Raw genomic sequence first — 16,400 nt, forward strand, 5'->3', positions numbered from 1 at the left:
CGAAACTGGATATATTGTTTGTCCTTTAAACAACTAATTACGATAAATAAATGGGTGAAAAGAAAAATCCTGAAAAACTTGAATAAATCCCTCCAGCCCAGAAGTGACGCTCGCGCGCACCGCCGAAAGGAGGCAGCAGCCTGCCGCTGTGCTGTCACCTTCCCGTCCTGCAGGTGGCGCGGCGAGGGGAGATGAGCGCTGTGGTGAAGTAGTAATTGCGGGGGGGGGAGAGGGGAAGAGATAGAGCCTGGAGTGGTTGGTTGCGGGGGGGGGGGGGGGGGCGGGCTTTTCTTTCCCTCTCGTCCTTGCCGCCCCTCCCCCTCCGTCTGTTTGTCTCGCGCGTCTGTCTGAATGGAGCTCGAGCCAAATAGTGGAAGGTGGGGGTGACGACACGCGGCGGGGGAGGGGTCGCGCGGAGGCTGAGCGCGTGAGAGACGGTTAGGACCGTTGGGAATGGAATGGAAGGGGGGGGGGGGGGGCGGGGGTGAGAGAGCGGCAGCGCGAGGAGGAGGAGGAGCTCGAGCGCCACTCAGTCAGTCACTCATTCAGTCAGTCAGTCAGACGGCGATAAAGACGCCAGACAAGAGCCCGCGGGGCTATGTGTGTGAGAGAGTGTGAGTGAGTCTCGCTGTCATTGCATTTATCCACGTTTTGTATTTTATTTTTTGGCGGGGCGGACAGGGGAGTGGTGGTGGTGGTGGTGGTGGGGGGGGGGGAACGACGAAGTTTTAAAATCAGAAGCGCAGTTGCTGTATTTATCGTTAATAATAATCCCCGTCACTCGGCCGATTTCGCGAGGCGGTTTGTATAAAAATGGTTGTTTGCGGCGGCTGTTTTTTTGCAGCCTGTGTGTTTGTGTTCCTATAGAAGCCAGCCAGACAGGGAGGAGAGTTTGGAGCCAGACTGGAGGCAGTCACACAGAAAGAAAGCTGTGTCTCCTGTGTTTTGTAGCCAGAGGCCCAAGTTTAAAGTCAACAGCACAGCCAGCATCAGCAGAATAAAAACCCCTTTAAAGTGCAATCACATGCCCTCCAGAACTTGTGTGTCAAGTAATCATTACAGCACGACTGGAGGGAGTTTGGGGATTTAAAACAAATGATGGACTTTTTTTTTGGTACCGCAATTACCGTTTAAATTGCTTGGTTTTGCTTGCTTTGATGTTGGTTAATAAATTGGACCAAAAAAAATTTTGGATGCACAAAATAGAGCTCATGTATTAATCAAGTTCAATGTGTCATATTCCCATTGCAGGAAGGGTCTAACTTGTTTGTTTTTTAAAGTTTGTTGCGAAAGTGCAGGATGATTGAGGATGCTTCATGATGGTCACCTTGGATCTGAGTTGCTTTTGGACTGTTGAGTAACCATGAATGATAAACTCCAAGCCAGTCGTGGCGCAAACATTAATCTGCCGCTCAATAATCCCCATCCCTGACTATTTTTCATTTCGTTTATATCCTTCAATGTCAAAGCAGATCCAGGATACCTCTTGCTACATCGTGTGTTGTACACAGCAGCCTCCTTCTTGATGATGTATGGGGTTCTTCGTTTTAGCATGCTGAAGTTTGAAAGACAGTCAATTATTTATTTTTGACATGTATTTGTTCCCTTCGTCTTCTAGGAGGATGAAATTGTGCATCAATTTCAATTAAGCCTTCCAGATATTTTGGGAGATTTGAGCTATTGGCCACCTAACCTTTTTCTGCCTTTTGGGTTTTGATTTTTCTGGTGTAAAGGATCATAGCCAACCACACCCCATCACTGTATACATAGTGATACATATCTTAGACAATGTTATGATTAAAAATAATAAGTTATGGCTTCAGATGACTTGTGTTCATTTGATCTCATGAGCATTATTTTCAAGTACAAAATAGTTGTAAACAGTCCATTCCTTTTCAAATCATGCACATGCATCTATATATAAAAGAGAGACTTGTTCATATAGTGTTTTTCACGACCACTGGTTGTCTTAAAATGCTTCACCGCCAATGAAGCATCATTTCAGTTTTACCAAGTTTCTTCAAACACAAGACGTCATTTGTAGCTTCCTTTGTGCAGCAAAAATTAGGAAATTGTCAAGTACTTTTTTGCTTGCTATCTTGGGTACCTTATGCCAGAAAATTGGCTTGCACACTGTCTTTGGGAGACTGGCAATGCTGCTACAAGAGCATTGTCTGGTGATTTTTTTTTTCCCCCCTGTTTTTGCTTGTTATAACGAAGTATCAGGTTTTGACAAGAAAGGAGTTTGTAGCTGGAAACATATGTTTTGTGATACAGTATGTCAGAGATGCTTTGAGCCATCATATTGATACTTGGTGATTTATTTTAAAAAATCTATCTTGGGCATAGTTGTGACTTTTATCAGTCACACTTTCAGATTTTTCTCTTGCTCTTTGCAAAATAAAACTGCAGTGAATCAAAAATCTGAAGAGATATGAGGGTACAAATCAAAGTGAGTAAAGCATCTGGAAGCTACTAATGATTTGTGAAAGCAACTAATCCTGTAGGTCAGTCAGGATATCCTACCAGGAATTGCAAAGAGGTGAGACTGTACATTTGTTTTTGTATATTTGAAAGGCCTCTGCCTCTATCAAAAGCTTGGCCATCAACTTATTTTAAAGTTTTTTTTAAAAAGAAGTTTATTTATTAGTGTCACAAGTAGGCTTACATTAACACGGCAATGAAGTTACTGCAAAAATTCCCTAGTCACCACACTCTGGCGCCTGTTCGGATACACCGGAGGGAGAATTTAACACAGCCAACGCACCTAACCAGCACATCTTTTGGACTGTGGGAGGCAACCGGAGGAAACTCTCAGACACGGGGAGAACGTGCAGACTCCGCACAGACAGTGATCCGAGGCTGGAATTGAACCTGTGTCCCTGGCGCTGTGCTGTGAGGCAGCAGTGCAAACCACTGCTAACCAAAGTACAGTCGTCGTGCTGCTCTTTTGTCCATAATTGTGATTATTAGTGTCAGCTCAGAGAGTCATAGTGGTTTACAGCATGGAAACAGGCCCTTCAGCCCAACTTGTCCATGCCGCCCTTGTTTTTTTTTTAAAACCCCAAAGCTAATCCCAATTGCCCACATTTGGCCCATATCCCTCTATACCCATCGTACCCATGTAACTATCTAAATGCTTTTTAAAAGATAAAATTGTACCCGCCTCTACTACTACCTCCGGCAGCTTGTTCCAGACACTCACCACCCTCTGTGAAAAAATTGCCCCTCTGGACACTTGTATCTCTCCCCTCTCACCTTAAACCTATGCCCTCTAGTTTTAGACTCCCTTACCTTTGGGAAAAGATATTGACTATCTACCTTGTCTATGCCCCTCATTATTTTATAGACCTCTATAAAGTCACCCCTCAGCCTCCTACGCTCCAGAGAGAAAAGTCCCAGTCTATTCAGCCTCTCCTTATAACTCAGTCCATCAAGTTTAGGTAGCATCCTAGTAAATCTTTTCTGCACTCTTTGTAGTTTAATAATATCCTTTCTACAATGGGGTGACCAAAATTGCACACAGTATTCCAAGTGTGGCCTTACCAATGTCTTGTACAACTTCAAGACGTCCCAACTCCTGTATTCAATGTTCTGACCGATGAAACCAAGCATGCCGAATGCCTTCTTCACCACTCTGTCCACCTGTGACTCCACTTTCAAGGAGCTATGAACATGTACCCCTAGATCTCTTTGTTCTGTAACTCTCTCCAACACCCTACCATTAACTGAGTAAGTCCTGTCCTGGTTCAATCTACCAAAATGCATCACCTCGCATTTGTCTAAATTAAACTCCATCTGCCATTCGTCAGCCCACTGGCCCGATTGATCAAGATCCCGTTGCAATTGGAGATAACTTTCTTCACTGTCCATTATGCCACCAATCTTAGTGTCATCTGCAAACTTACTAACCATGCCCCCTATATTCTCATCCAAATCATTAATATAAATGACAAATAACAGTGGGCCCAGCACTGATCCCTGAGGCACACCGCTGGTCACAGGCCTCCAGTTTGAAAAACAACCCTCTACAACCACCGACAGAAGCCAATTCTGTATCCATTTAGATACCTCACCCTGGATCCCGTGAGATTTAACTTTATGCAACAACCTACCATGCGGTACCTTGTCAAAGGCCTTGTTAAAGTCCATGAAGACAACATCAACTGCACTCCCCTCATCGACCTTCTTGGTTCCCCCTTCAAAAAAACTCAATTTACCTTCCAACAATTTACCCACCACAGATGAGAGGCTCACTGGCCTGTAGTTCCCAGGCTTTCCCCTACAGCCCTTTTAAACAAAAGGCACAACATTTGCCACTCTCCAATCTTCAGGCACCTCATCCGTGACTATCGCTGATTCAAATATCTCGTCTAGGGGACCTTCAATTTCCTCCCTAGCCTCCCACAACGTCCTGGGATATACTTCATCAGGTCCCGGGGTTTATCTACCTTGATGCACTTTAAGACTTCCAGCACCTCCTTCTCTGTATTATGTACACTCCTGAAGACATCACTATTTATTTTCCCAAGTTCCCTAACATCCATGCTTTTCTCAACAGTAAATACTGATGAGAAATATTTATTTAGGATCTCACCATGTCTTGTGGATCTGCACATAGATGACCTTGTTGATCCTTAAGAGGCCCTACTCTCTCCCTTGTTACCTTTTTGCCCAAGCAGAGAAAAGTTTGGTGGTTTTATTTTGACAATATTGAAGATTAGCCAGGGGCGTGAACATAAGGAAACGGGAAATGATGAATAACGACTTTGTCAGTATTTATAGTAGAGGAAGCAGTCAGCATATGGAAAATCCCAAGAAATCAGGGCTCGGTATTCTCCAGAATTAAAGTAAAACAAAATAGCACCGATGGAAACAAAATGAAGAATCACTGGGACCCAATGATCTACATCCCATTCTGTTGAAAGAAGTGGCTACCGAGATAGTGGATACATTTTTGGTCATCTTCCCAAACTCTGGAATGGTGGTTTCAAATTGGAAGGTTTCAAATGTAACCCCACTGTTTTACGTAGGTAGTAAGATAGAAAATGGGGAACTACAGACCTGTTAGCCTGACATCAGTGGAAAATACTAGAATCTATTGTTTTTGCTTTGATTTGTCACATTGCTATACAGTGAAAAGGATTGTTTCCTGTGCTATGCAGATAAAGCATACCATTCATATAGTACACAGGGGAGAAGGAAAGCAGAAGGTGCAGAATGTAGTGTTACAGTCATATCTAGGATGTAGAGAAAGATCAACTTAATGCAGGGTAGGTCCATTCAAAAGTCTGATGGCAGCAGAGAAAAGTCTGTCCTTGAGTAGGTTGGTGCATGACGTCAGACTTTTATATCTTTTTCCTGAAGGAAGAAGGTGGAAGTGAGTATGTCTGGGGTGCGTGGGATCCTTAATTATGCTGGCTGCTTTTCCAAGGCAGTGGGAAGTGTAGATGGAGTCAATGGATGAGAGGCTGGTTTGCGTGATGGACTGGGCTACATTCACAACCCTTAGTTTCTTGGGGTCTTGGTCAGGGCAGGAGCCATGTATCGAGCAATGATACATCCAGAAAGGATGTTTTTTCCGGTGCATCTGTAAAAGTTGGAGAGAGTTGTTGCAAACATGCCGAATTTCCTTAGCCTCCTGAGAAAGTTGGTGGGCTTTCTTAACTATAATGTTGGCATGGAGGGGTCAGGACAGGTTGTTGGTGATTTGGACATATAGAAACTTGAAACTCTCGACCATTTACACTTCATCCCCATTGATGTAGACAGGGCATGTCCCCCACCAGGATTCCTGAGGTCGATGACTATCTCCTTCATTTTGTTGACAATGAAGGAGAGATTATTGTCATTGCATCAGTTCACCAGATTCTCTTTCTCATTCCTGTACTGTCTTAAAGTAGAGATCCTTCCGTTGGGAAAAAGATACAAAAGTCTGAGGTCATGTACCAACCAACTCAAGAACAGATTCTTCCCTGCTGCCATCAGACTTTTGAATGGACCCAAGTCTAAGTTGATCTTTCTCTACACCCTGGATATGACTGTAACACTACGTTCTGCACTCTCTCGTTTCCTTCTCTATGAACGGTATGCTTTGTCTCTATAGTGCGCAAAAGACAATACTTTTCACTGTATACTAATACATGTGACAATAGTAAATCAAATCAAAGTCTCTCGCCATTGTTTGAAATCTGACCCATCACGGTGGTGTCATCAGTAAACTTGGAAATCGAGTTGGAGGGGAATTTATTTGTTCCCTCCATCTCCTGGGAGGATGAAACAATTTTAACAACAACAGGTTAAAGTCCAACAGGTTTATTTGGTAATTTGAATTATTTGGTAATTTGGTATTTATTTGGTTATTTGAAAAATAGACCTGTTGGACTTTAACCTGGTGTTGTTAAAACTGTTACTGTGTTTACCCCAATCCAATGCCGGCATCTCCTCATCAGGATGAAACAATGCAGGAGGGGAGTATAGTAGGCGGCTGAGGACACAGCCTTGTGGGGCACCGGTGTTGAGGATGATCATGGAGGTGTCGTCATTGCCTATCCTTACTGATTGTGGCCTGTGGGTTAGGAAGTCTAGGATCCAGTCGCAGAGGGAGCAGTCGAACCCCGGGCCACGGAGTTTGGAGATGAGTTTCGTTGGAATAATGGTGTTGAAGGCTGAGCTGTAGTTAATAAATAGGAGTCTGACATAGCTGTCTTTGTTATCGAGGTGTTCCAGGGTTGAGTGCAGGGTCAGGGAGATGGTGTGCGCTGTGGGCCTGTTGCAGTGGTAGGCGAACTGTAGTGGATCCAGGCAATCTGGGAGGTCGGAATTGATCCGTGCCATGACTAAACTTTCAAAGCACTTCATAACGACGGATGTCAGAGCCAATGATGATGGTCATCATGGCACGCTGCATGGCTTTTCTTTGGTACAGGGATGATGGTTGTGTTCTTGGAGCAGGTAGGGACCCATATTGATGCAAGGAGAGGTTAACGGTATCTGTGAATAGAGCTGCCAGCTGATCCGCGCAGGATCTGAATGCACATCCCGGTACCCCATCTGGGCCAGTCGCTTTCCCAGTGTTGACTTTCAAGAAGGCTACTCTGACGTCTGAGATGGTGATTTTGGATAACATTCTGACCGAGGCTTCAGAACGGGCATAGAATACTTGAGCTCATGAGGGAGGGGTGCGTTGCTGCCCGTGATTCTACATGCCTTCATCTTGTAGCCTATGTCATGTCTTGCAGACCTTGCCATAATTGGTGGGAATCCGTGTGGCTAGCCTGCTTGGCATGTCTCTTGGCATCTTTGGTTCTCTGTAGATCCTATCTAGATTTATTGTATAGGTCAGGATTGGCTGACTTAAATGCCTCAGACCTGGACTTCAGCAAGCAGTGGAAATCCCTGTTTACAAAGAACAATACAGCACAGGAGCAGGCCCTTCGGCCCTCCAAGCCCGCGTCGCTCCCTGGTCCAAACTAGACCATTCTTTTGTATCCCTCCATTCCCACTCCGTTCATGTGGCTATCTAGATAAGTCTTAAACGTTCCCAGTGTGTCCGCCTCCACCACCTTGCCCAGCAGCGCATTCCAGGCCCCCACCACCCTCTGTGTAAAATACGTCTTTCTGATATCCGTGTTAAACCTCCCCCCCTCACCTTGAATCTATGACCCCTCGTGAACGTCACCACCGACCTGGGAAAAAAATTCCCACCGTTCACCCTATCTATGCCTTTCATAATTTTCTACACCTCTATTAGGTCACCCCCCATCCTCCGTCTTTCCAGTGAGAACAACCCCAGTTTACCCAATCTCTCCTCATAACTAAGCCCTTCCATACCAGGCAACATCCTGGTAAACCTCCTCTGCACACTCCCTAAAGCCTCCACGTCCTTCTGGTAGTGTGGCGACCAGAACTGGGCGCAGTATTCCAAATGCGGCCGAACCAACGTTCTATACAACTGCAACATCAGACCCCAACTTTTATACTCTATGCCCCGTCCTATAAAGGCAATGCCATATGCCTTCTTCACTACCTTCTCCACCTGTGACATCACCTTCAAGGATCTGTGGACTTGCACACCCAGGTCCCTCTGCGTATCTATACCCTTTATGGTTCTGCCATTTATCGTATAGCTCCCCCCCACGTTAGTTCTACCAAAATGCATCACTTCGCATTTATCTGGATTGAACTCCATCTGCCATTTCTTTGCCCAAATTTCCAGCCTATCTATATCCATCTGTAGCCTCTGACAATGTTCCTCACTATCTGCAAGTCCAGCCATTTTCGTGTCGTCCGCAAACTTACTGATCACCCCAGTTACACCTTCTTCCAGATCGTTTATATAAATCACAAACAGCAGAGGTCCCAATACAGAGCCCTGCGGAACACCACTAGTCACAGGCATCCAGCCGGAAAAATACCCTTCCACTACCACCCTCTGTTTTCTGTGACCAAGCCAGTTCTCCACCCATCTAGCCACCTCCCCCTTTATCCCATGAGATCCAACCTTTTGCACCAACCTGCCATGAGGGACTTTGTCAAATGCCTTACTAAAGTCCACATAGACGACATCCCTCGTCAACCATTCTAGTCACTTCTTCAAAAAACTCCACCAGGTTAGTGAGGCACGACCTCCCTCTCACAAAACCATGCTGACTATCGTTAATGAGTTTATTCCTTCCTAAATGCGCATACATCCTATCCCTAAGAATCCTCTCCAACAACTTCCCTACCACGGACGTCAAGCTCACCGGCCGATAATTTCCCGGGTTATCCTTCCTACCCTTTTTAAATAACGGGACCACATTAGCTATCCTCCAATCCTCTGGGACCTCACCTGTGACCAGTGACGAGACAAAGATTTGCGTCAGAGGCCCAGCGATTTCATCTCTCGTCTCCCTGAGCAGCATTGGATAGATTCCATCAGGCCCTGGGGATTTGTCAGTCTTTATATTCCCTACAAAAACCTAACACTTCCTCCCTTGTAATGGAGATCTTCTCTAATGGGTCAACGCTCCTCTCCGAGACACTCCCAGTCAACACATCCCTCTCCTGTGTGAATACCGACACAAAGTATTCATTTAGGATCTCTCCTACTTCTTTGGGCTCTAAGCATAATTCCCCACTTTTGTCCCTGAGAGGTCCGATTTTTTCCCTGACAACCCTTTTGTTCCTAACGTATGAATAAAATGCCTTGGGATTCTCCTTAATCCTGTCTGCCAAGGACATTTCGTGACCCCTTTTTGCCCTTCTAATTCCTCGTTTGATTTTTTCCTACTTTCTTTGTATTCCTCCAGAGCTCCCTCCGTTTTTAGCTGTCTGGACCTAACGTACCCCTCTCTTTTCTTTTTGACCAATCCCTCAATCTCCCTGGTTATCCACGGTTCTCGAATCCTACCCTTCCTATCCTTTTTTATAGGCACATGCCTATCCTGCAGCCCTAACAACTGTTCCTTAAAAGACTCCCACATGCCAGATGTGGATTTACCCTCAAACAGCTTCTCCCAATCGACAGCTGCCAATTTCTGCCTAATCCCACTAAAGTTAGCCTTCCCCCAATCCAACACCTTACCCTTGGGACATGGTTTCTGGTTAGGAAAGATTAGGTTAGAAGATTTGTTTCTTTGGCACACAGTCTTCAATGCACCTACTAATGAGGTCTGTTATTGGAGTGGCGTACTCATTCTGGTTGGTTTTTAAATATTGACCAGTCCACTGACTCAAAGCAGTCCTGTTGAAGATCATCTGTTTCCTCAGACAAACATTGCACAACTTTCTTTATTGGATTCTCCCACTTCAGTTTTTGCTTGTAAGCTGGGAGCAGGAGCACAGCCTTATGGTCTGATTTACCAAAGTATGGACGGGCAATAGAGCAGTAGGCATGTTGGATATTTGTGTAGCAGTGGTCAAGGATGTTTAGGCCTCTGGTGGAACAGGAGACATGTTGGTAGTATCTTGATAAGGCACTCTTGAACTTGGTCTGGCTGAAGTCCCTGGCCACGATGAACAAGGCCTTGGGTTGTTTCGTTTCAAGGCTATTTGTGGTGGTATATATTTTGTCCAGTGCGGTCATCACATCTGCATGGGGTAGGATGTAAGCTGCTGTCAGGATAACAGAGGTGAACTCCCGCGGAAGGTAGTAGGGACAGCATTTCAGTGTTAGATATTCTGGGTCCGTGAAGCAGAAACTTGACAGTTTTACGATATCAGAGCACCAACAGGTGTTGATTAGAAGGCAGACCCCACCTTGTCTGAGGCCTCTGTATGGTCCAGCCGGTGGATTGAGAAGTCCTCTGGTTGTAGGGCACAGTATGGTGAAGCAGGAGTGAGCCACGTCTCCGTGAAACATGAGCACACAGCAGTCTTTCAGCTCCCTTTGAAAAGTGAGCCAGGCTTTAAGTTCGTCTAGCTTTTTTTCCGGAGATTGGACATGTGCCAGGAATAAACTGGAGAGAGAGTGGCCTTGGGACCACGTATAGGTGGCATGGTGGCACAATGGTTAGCACTGCTACCTTGCAGCTCCAGGGACCCAGGTTCAATTCCCGGCTTGGGTCACTGTTTGTGCAGAATTTGCACGTTCTCACCATGTCTGCATGGGTTTCCTCTGGGTGCTCTGGTTTCCCCCCACAGTCCAAAAGACATGCTGGTTTGGTGCATTGACAGTGCTAAATTCTCCTTCAGTGTACCCGAACAGGTGCCGGAGTGTGGCGACTAGGGGATTTTCCCAGTAACTTCATTGCAGTGTTCATGTAGGCCTACTTGTAACAAGTACATTTATAAACTTTAAAAAGTTGTTTCAGTCTCGTCTGCACGTTTCCGACGCTTTCTGGAGTGGTTGCTTCTTTTTGTGCCTGGGAGACGGTGTGAGTGGTATGCAATATCAAGGGTTTAGGTGTGCCCAGTGAGATTCTTCGCTTTGGCCAGTGTGTGGGTGGAGGATTAATTGCCAAGGTCGCGGTTCCTACGTCAGCAGTCGGGTCTGCGCAGTCGGTGTTTCGGGTCGCTGACAGGCTGTGGTTTAATTCAGGGGTTGGAGGATGTCCAGACCATACTCCGGCATGGGCGGTAAGTGGATGGCATCTCTGCGATCGTGGATGAGCTGATGGCCAGGTCCACCTGTTAGGGTCCCCTAGGTCGGGGTCTTCCTTCGGAGGTCAGAGGATCTCTAGACCTGCATGTAAATTTAAACTGTTCATTCTCAGGTTGGTGGCTGTGACTAGTGCAAGGATTGGTACTTGGGCCCCAGCTGTAAACAATCAGTTATTTGGATGTGGGGACCAAATGTAATATTTCCAAGTTTGTGGATGATACAAAACTAAGTGGAATGTGTGTTGTCAGGATGCTGCAAGACGCTTCAAGGGGATTTGGACGGGCTTATTGAATGGGGAAGAACATGGCAGATGGAATATATTGTCAGAAGTGTGAGGTCATCAACTTTGATAGGAAAAACAGGAATGCAGAGTATTACTGAAATGGAGAGAGATTGGGAAGTGTTGATGCCCAAAGGGACTGGGTGTCCTAATTCATAAGTCACATGCAGGTGCAGTGAGCAATTAGGAAGGCAAATGGTATGTTGACCTTTATTGCAAGAGGATTTGAGTACAGAAGTAAAGATGTTTTACCTCAATTACATAGAACCATGGTTAGATTCCCCCAGAGTTTGTGTACAGTCTTGGTTCCTGTTACCTATGGAAGGATAGTCTGGTCATAGGTTCAGTGGAGGTTCACCAGACTAGTTTCTGTGATGGTGGGATCGTCCTATGAGGAAAAATTGAGGGGTTTTGGTCTGTATTCTCTAGAGTTTAGAAGGCAGTGAAAGCAGAATCTTTGAATATTTTTAAGGCAGAGCTAGATAGCCTTTCAATCCCTTGTTAATCAAGAATCTATCGAGGGTAGGTAGGAATGTGGGGCTAAGGTTACAATCAGATCAGCCTTGATCTTATTGAATGGCAGAGCAGATTCGAGGGGCTGACTAGTCTACTCCTGCTCCTTGTTCGTATGAGAAGTGATCTCAGCGAAATGTATAATTCTTAAGGGGCTAGATGGGTATCTTGAACCTGTAATTATGATATTACAGAATTTAAGGACAACTGTTTTAAAGGCACATTTCTGTTTTCAAACTTGTACATTGAGTTTAAGAACCTTTTTCAAAGTAGAAGAAAGACAACATGGCACTTTCTGGTGTTTATTCAAATCTTGCTGGACTCATCTCTGGAGCTGACGATAAAAGAGTCAATAAAAATGCAAAAACCCCTCCATGGGTGTCCATTGAATTCTAAAAGATATGAAAAACTCTTGTATTTCTGAGGGAACAGGAGGCAAGAAGGGACTTCAAATGACCTCAACATTAACTTCTTTGACTGTTGGAACAATGTTTCATCAGAATTAACATGGCAGCCATGTTATGTTTTGGAACTGTGTAAAGTATGTTTGAGAATAGCAATTTGTGTGCAGAACCACAGGAAGAAGTCTGAGAAACGACTTGAGAGGGTTCTTAGCTAAGGGAGGAGAAAAAGGAAGATATTAAATTAACTGCTGTTCTACTGAAGAGTCCAGGCAATCTGAAAGTTCTGTAGCAACGGAATGAGTGAGGAATAGGAAACTGCTCCCAAAAACCTGCTGAGCACCCCCCCCCCCGCCCCCCCCGCCAGCCAAAAGGCAAACCTCTGACTAGCCAACAGCAGCAGCTATTAAACCGAATCTCAACTTCCTCACTTCGGAAAGAAAGAATTCAAGTAAATGTCCCACAACAATATCTCAGAGACTGATTTGAAAATTTCATGTTGAAGTATTTTTTTTATTAACCTGCATTTTAGTCATGGTGACTGTATTTTTGTTAATAACTTAAGCACTTTAACTTTCAGCGGTAGTTTTGCAAAAAACTAACCTATATCTTGTTTAAGACTAAAATTTGTCTACTGGCCACATGCATGCATGCACATTCTCAGCTCACTGACCACTTTTTAAGGAAATGCCTTTTACGTTAGTGTGACACAGCAGATGCAGAAATGGTCTTTCCCTTGGCTTGAGGGGTTCTAGAATTAGGGTACATATTTTCAGAACGAGGGGCAAGCCATTGAGACAATCTTTGGAATTCTCCACTCCAGAGTGGAAGCTCACTTAGATTTCTAGATAATGACATTAAGGAACATGAGGATAGCGCTGAAAAATGACATTGAAGTAGTCATGATCTGCTGAATGTTAGAGCAGGCTTGAAGGGCTGAATGACCGACTGCTGCTATGTTGCTAATGGCACTAAATAGTGACAAATCCCCAGGACAAGCCCCCAAGTTTCTAAAGGAAGTAGGGGATGCGATGGTATTGTCACTGGACAAGTAAGCCAGGGTAATGCTCTGGAGACGCAGGGTTGAATGCAAACACCAAAAGAGAAAATGCTGGATAATCTCAGCAGATCTGGCAGCATCTGTAAGGAGAAAAGAGCTGACATTGAGTCCAGATGACCCTTTGTCAAAGCTGAAATGCTTTGAGACAAATGCTTGAACCCCAACATGGTAGACAGTGGAATTTAAACTCAAAACACCTAGAATTTAAAGTCAACTGATGACCATTGTTGATTGTTATAAAAACCCAACTGGGTTTAGGGAACTTCCCCAAGAGAAGGAAATTCACCATCCTTACCTGGTCTGGCCTATATGTGACTCCAGGAACTCAGAACTGTGGTTGACTACAATAGCCCAGTAAGCCACTCAGTTATGTTGTGCCTGCCGCGCAGTCTGTTTTAATCCTTATACGGTGGACAAATGACTGCGAGTAGACGTCTTGTTAGTACAACCAATATTTATTTAAGACACACGATCAATAATCACCCACCCAACCAACAATAAGTTATCTTTACAGAAAATACGAGAGTTCAAGTCCAATACTAGACCTTGACTTAACTTTGCGTGACTGGCAAGTACCCAAGCAGATATTGGCCTTTATCTGTGCGCTGGTCTCGGTCGTCCTCTGCGTAATCTGGTCCTTTGGTCTGGTCTGGCACTTTGGCTCTGGTCTTCCTTCCATCTCGGGTGTGGCGGCTCTCCTTGTGCTGGTCGTTGCTGGCGATGTTGTAGCTCGTCCGTGGGATCAGAGAGAGCGAGCTTCTTCAGTTGTGCAGCAGCTTTTATCCCTCCTTGGTTTTGTGTCCTTTTGGGTGGGCTCCTGATTCTTGTCAATCAATCGATCAGGGCTTGATCACCCTGATCGATAAGAGTCCAATCAGGTGCTGCCACACCAATCTCTGGGTGTGTACCCAATGGCCATGTCTGTAGGTGCTGGAGGCATGTAGGTCACATACTTTCCTCCCAAATAAGGGGTTAAGGTAAACCAGTCTGTTTGACCAGAGAGTGTCCATTGTCTTTGGGGTGGCCTATTTCTTGTTTATTCAGTCGTCGGAGTTGCAGCCTGTTTATCTCTCTTTTATGCTGCAGCCTGTCGTTTTAGTTCTTGCCCAATTGTCCCAGAGTGCTTTACAAATCGCCATTTTAGGTGGCTCGTTTGGTCACAGTTATATTACGAAGAAAAAGGAACGAAACCTGTTGGACCATCCAGCATCAACTTGGGTACTGGCAGTGACAACATCAAGCCCAACTGTCAACCTCACAATGCTCTCTAGTAACATCTGGGGGCTTGTGACAAAATGGAGAGTTGTCTCAGACTAAGCAAATCTGACGTAGTCATACTCACATGATCATACCTTACAGATAATGTCCCGGACACCACCCATCGGCAGGACAGACCCAGCAGAAGTGGCAGCACAGTGGTATACGGCTGGGAGAGAGTTGCCCTGGGAGTCCTCAACATCAACTCTGGAAGTCTTATGGCACCAGGTCAAATGTAGGCAAAGAAAACTCCTGCTGATTACCGCGTACCGTCCCACTCAGCTGATGAATCAGTACTTCTCCATGTTGAACACCACTGAGGATGGCAAGGGCACAGAATGAACTCTGGGTGGGGGATTTGGTGTCTTTCACCAAGAGTGGCTGAGTCCTAATAGACATACCATCTGCCGCTGACTCAGTCTAGGAGCTGAGGGAAAAACATACTTGACCGCATCCTTACCAATCTGACCATGGCAGCATTGGTAGGAGTGACCACCACACAGTGCTGGTGGAGGTGAAGCCATGGCTTCATATTGAGGATACCCTCCATTGTGTTGTGTGGCATTACCACTGTGATAAATGGGATAGATTTTGAACAAATCTAGCAACTCAAGACTGGGCATCCATGAGGCGCAGTGGGCCATCAGCCGAGCTCACTCGAGCACAATCTGTAACCTCATGGCACAGCATATCCCCCGCTCTACCATTACCACCAAGCCAGGGGATCAACCCTGGTTCAATGAAACGTGCAGTAGGGTATGCCAAGAACAACACCAGGCATACCTAAAATTGAGGGGACAACCTGGTAAAGCTACAACACAGGACTACTTGCATGCCAAATAGCATTAACATTAAGTAATAGACAGAGCTAAGCAATTCCACAACCAACGGATCAGATCTACGTTCTGCAGTCCTGCCACATCTAGCCATGAATGGTGGTGGACAATTAAACAAATCACTGGAGGAGAAGGCTCCACAAATATTCCCATCCTCAATGACAGAGGAGCTCAGCACATCTGTGCAAAAGATAAAGCTGAAGCATTCGCAATAATCTTTGGCCAGAAGAACATAAGAACATAAGCAATAGGCGTAGGCCATCTAGCCCCTCAAGCCTGCTCCGCCATTCAATAAGATCATGGCTGATCTGATAGTGGGTTCAGTTCCACTTACCCGCCCGCTCCCCATAACCCTTAATTCCCTTAATGGTTAAAAATCTATCTGTGACTTAAACACATTTAACAAGGTAGCCTCTACTGCTTCATTGGGCAGAGAATTCCAAAGATTCACTACCCTCTGGGAGAAGAAGTTCCTCCTCAACTCTGTTCTAAATTGACTCCCCTGTATTTTGAGGCTATGCCCCCTAGTTCTTGTTTCCATTGTAAGTGGAAATAACCTCGCTGCTTCTACCCTGTCTAGCCCCTTCATTATCTTGTATGTCTCTATAAGATCTCCCCATAACCTTCTAAACTCCAATGAATACAGGCCCAGTCTACTCAATCTCTCCTCATAAGCTAACGCCCTCATCTCCGGAATCAACCTGGTGAACCTTCTCTGTACCCCCTCCAAAGCTAATATATCCTTTCTTAAGTAAGGGGACCAAAATTGTACACAGTACTCTTGGTGCGGCCTCACCAGTACCCTGTACAGTTGCAGCATGACCTCCCTGCTTTTATACTCCATCCCTCTCATGATAAAGGCCAACATTCCATTTGCCGCCTTGATTACCTGCTGCACCTGCAAACTGAGTTTTTGTGATTCATGCACAAGGACTTTCAGGTCCCTCTGCACAGTAGCATGTTGTAA

General features: G+C 45.3%; 1 protein-coding gene across 2 annotated transcripts in view; it reads left to right on the forward strand.

The window, feature by feature from the left end:
* The first annotated feature begins 502 nt into the window (after window positions 1–502).
* ldlrad4a (low density lipoprotein receptor class A domain containing 4a) overlaps window positions 503–16,400 on the forward strand; it is a 320,137-nt gene continuing 304,239 nt past the window's right edge. The window contains exon 1 of one of the 2 annotated variants that reach the window (XM_078215703.1): window positions 503–618. The gene's annotated coding sequence lies outside the window, so the exon portion shown is untranslated. The remainder of the gene's footprint in view (window positions 619–16,400) is intronic. The other variant, XM_078215704.1, reaches the window with a different exon arrangement.

This window comes from Mustelus asterias, chromosome 7 (assembly GCF_964213995.1).
Source record: "Mustelus asterias chromosome 7, sMusAst1.hap1.1, whole genome shotgun sequence".
Taxonomy (NCBI): Eukaryota; Metazoa; Chordata; class Chondrichthyes; order Carcharhiniformes; family Triakidae; genus Mustelus; species Mustelus asterias.